The sequence below is a fragment of the Apium graveolens genome, chromosome 8 (assembly GCF_009905375.1).
Source record: "Apium graveolens cultivar Ventura chromosome 8, ASM990537v1, whole genome shotgun sequence".
Lineage (NCBI taxonomy): Eukaryota > Viridiplantae > Streptophyta > Magnoliopsida > Apiales > Apiaceae > Apium > Apium graveolens.
The window spans coordinates 52,202,556-52,206,429 of record NC_133654.1 but is presented as its reverse complement, the minus strand read 5'-3'; the positions used below and the strand labels follow the sequence as shown (position 1 = coordinate 52,206,429).

General features: G+C 39.6%; 1 non-coding gene across 1 annotated transcript; it reads right to left on the bottom strand.

Annotated features, from left to right (window-relative positions):
* Positions 1-2,748: 2,748 nt before the first annotated feature.
* On the bottom strand, positions 2,749-2,855 carry LOC141681470 (small nucleolar RNA R71). Its single transcript, XR_012558902.1, has one exon. It is a non-coding gene; the product is annotated as a small nucleolar RNA R71 (small nucleolar RNA).
* Positions 2,856-3,874: the final 1,019 nt, after the last annotated feature.

Below are 3,874 nucleotides of genomic sequence, written 5' to 3'. Positions count from 1 at the left end.
GATCCATACTTTCTTATGGTTTAACACATGCCCCAGTTGGCATTATTATTATTATGTCATATTTGCTTTATCAAAATTTCTATTCTTCAGAACTTTGAATATTACCTTTCTCCTTGTAAAACCTCTAAGGTCATTCTTGAATCATTCCTCCTGTATTCCCTAGATACAGGGCATATCAAAATACCATTTACTGATACTAGAACCATTGTCTATATACTTCTAAAAAATTTCTCCACTAATCCTTACAGGTTGTTGTTACCTTAATCCTTTCAATTTATACTGTCAAAACTCATATTATCCCTATTAAGGGTGAATGCCAACCTTTATGCATACCTCTAGGGTTCATCTCAAGTTATCGAGGTTCTATCCTTAACTCCACCTTTAAAAGGGTACTTGCATCCTTCCATGGATAAATCAAGTCATATATCCTTGATAGATTATCTTATTCAATCATTCCCACCTCGATAGTCTACACCAAATTTCACAATAACATCCTTATTCGAGCTGGGGTCAATCCATATGGTTTCGAAAAGATAACAATGGTTATCCGCTTTTCTTTCCTGATTTGGTAATGATAACAGGGATATTCAGGAAGATATTGGTCATGTTCAATGTGCACTTTTTAGTTCTAACTATTTGATAAGTGGCATTTTATACCACTTAGAACGTCTTAAAATGGCTTAAATTGGTGTCTTGAAATCAAGTATTTTGTGTATTTGATGCGTTTTTCTAGTGTTTGTGCATTTCAGGGTATAAGTTGTATTTCGGAGGAGTAATCACCAAGAATAAGCCTTGGCATGTGTTAAGCATTGTGAGAGGAAAGAAAGGGGCAGATTACAGCGAAGAAACGGTGCAAACTCAGGAATTTTCCAGTAGGGCCCTGAGCGCCCGCTCAGCTATACTGAGCGGCCGCGCAGAAGGCTGAGCGCCCTCTCAGCTATGCTGAGCGGCCGCGCAGGGTCGGGAAAAATAATAATCTGTTTTAGACTTTTACTTCTGTTTGGCTTCCAACTTCTATGTAATCTGAGTTTTATGGGACTATTATATAAGTAGATTTGGAGACGTTTTCACAAGGTTGGCTTGTGGTATTAAGCAAGGAGAGAAGGAGACAAGGAAGAAGACCGTTTTAGCACATCGCAACGAAGAGGAAGCATATTTTCTTGTGATTCTTATTTCGTTGTAACATTGGATGCTAGTTTTCTTTGCTTTGAACCTAATTACTCTTGTGACGTACTCTGGTTTAATATAATTAGTTTAGTTATTATTCTCTTGTGTTTGTTTATCATGTTTTCATATGAACCCATGATGACGATAAGTGCTATCATGGTCTAATCGTGATCATGGGGTCGTAACGGATTTACTATGGAATTCTTTAGTTAGTTGTTTAATACCTTAGTGTGTGATGATTGTATGATTTCTAGTATTGGTTGTGCGTATTCGTCTTATGTGCGTCGCGAACATATAAGATAGGGTGTTAATCTCTTGTGAAGCGAGGTGGATCTCGAGATTTAGAACTTGCCATGCTAGCATAAGTTCATGTATGATGTGCATGATTAGTGGGTAACTCTAACCGTTTTATTTGCCTTGTGTAATCAAAAGGAATAACTTGTGCTTAAATCACTATGTTGTCAATTTTTGTAGACATATAGGAACTTAACATAATTGATGCCTATTCAACTTCTATCTTAATTGTGGATGTTTGGTAGAATGGTATTAGTACAATGAGAGTTGGCTTTTATCAGTTTCGTGTTATTCGATTAATATCATCACTGTTGCATGCTAAGGGTAATAACAATAACTATTGAAGGAAGTAGTAATGAAGTTGTGATCTCATGAGTGTTTTAATATTGTTAATTCGAAGTGTTAATTAAGTGATTAACTAAGTAGGTAATTGTAGTTAATATTTAGTCAATAATTCTAAGTGTTAGTGTTTTAACATTGAGAAGTAATCATACATTGGTGAGTGAGTTTAATTGAACAATAATTAGTCTGAGTTTCTGTGGGAACGAACTAGAAAGTATTCTATATAACTTGCGAACGAGTATACTTGCGTGAATATTAGCGCGTGTTTTTGCCCTAACAAGTTTTTGGCACCGCTACCGGGGACTCAGCATATTTGTTTAGTTTATGTACTTACCATCATTGGTCGTTAGGACTCAGTGATTAAGACATAATTGTTACTTATTGTTTCTGGTTGTGTTTCAGGTACTTTAGCGAGCGTTTATGCAAACTCGTTCTCGTACTCGCAAGAGGACTTTAGATACAGCTGAGGAGACAGATGAAGTTCTTGATATTCCGGAGAAGATAGATTTTGAAGATTCAGATTCAGGAAGTGAGCAGAAAGAACCAGTAATCATGGGTGATCATATTGTTCAGGCCGATCGAGCTCTTATGGACTTTTCTCGGCCTAAAATTGATGACATTCAGTCAAGCATTCTTCATCCGGCTATTCAAGCTAACACCTTTGAAATCAAGCTGGGCACTATTCAGATGGTGCAGAATTCTGTTTCTTTTGGAGGTGCTGCGACTGAAGACCCCAACATGCACATAAGGAATTTTGTCGAGATCTGCAGTACTTTCAAGTATAATGGCGTGACTGATGAGGCTAGCAAACTGAGGCTTTTCCCATTCTTACTAAGGGACAAAGCTAAGGACTGGTTACATTCTGAACCAGCTGGGTCCATCACTACTTGGCAAGATCTTGCGCAAAAGTTTCTGGTAAAGTTTTATCCGGTGGCAAAGAGTGCTGCTATGAGGAGTGCTCTTACTCAGTTTGCGCAGCAACCTACAGAATCTATGTGCGAAGCTTGGGAACGCTACAAGGAAATGTTGAGAAAGTGTCCACATCATGGAATGCCCGATTGGATGGTGATCACTGGTTTCTATAATGGTTTGGGGGCCCAATCTCGGCCCATGCTCGATGCAGCAGCTGGAGGCGCCTTGTGGGCCAAAAGCTATACTGAGGCTTATAATCTTATCGAGACTATGGCTGCAAATGAGCATCAAAACCTAACTCAGAGGATGATGCCTGGGAAGGTAGCAGGTATTCTGGAAGTCGATACAGCCACTGCTATTGCAGCGCAGCTCCAAGCGCTGTCTATGAAGGTCGATTCTCTAGCTACATATGGAGTTAATCAAATAGCTATGGTCTGTGAGCTTTGTGCAGGTTCTCATGCTACGGATCAGTGTTCTCTCGTCAATGAATCTGTTCAGTATGTGAATAATTATCAGCGACAACAGCAGCCTGTACCAGCTACTTATCATCCTAACAACAGAAATCATCCAAATTTCAGATGGGGTAATAATCAGAATGCTATTCAGCCACCATATCAGCAAGGTGTGAGTAAACAGTTCAATCCACCTGGATTCCAGCAACCACAGCAATATGCTCAAAGGCAATTATATCCTCAACAGGGAAGTGCAGCTGCACCTACTAGTGTTGATTTTGAGGAACTTAAGCTGTTATGCAAGAGTCAGGCGGTTTCTATCAAGACCTTGGAAAATCAAATCGGTCAAATAGGCAATTCAGTGCTCAATCGTCAACCTGGAACACTTCCCAGTGACACGGAAGTACCAGGCAGGAAGGAAGCTAAAGAGCAAGTCAAGGCTATTACCTTAAGGTCTGGCAAAGTTGCTGATGCTGAAAAGACAAAAGAAGGAGAAGCTGAAGTTAGAGATGAAGAAGCTAAGCAAAAGGAGAAAGCGGCGGAACCAAGGAAGATTACTGTTGAACACACTCTGCCTGAGGGTAATACAGGGGAGAAACAGCTCTATCCTCCACCACCTTTCCCTAAGAGATTGCAACAACAAAAGATGGATAAGCAGTTCGGTAAGTTTCTGGAGGTGTTCAAGAAACTTCACATCAATATACCTT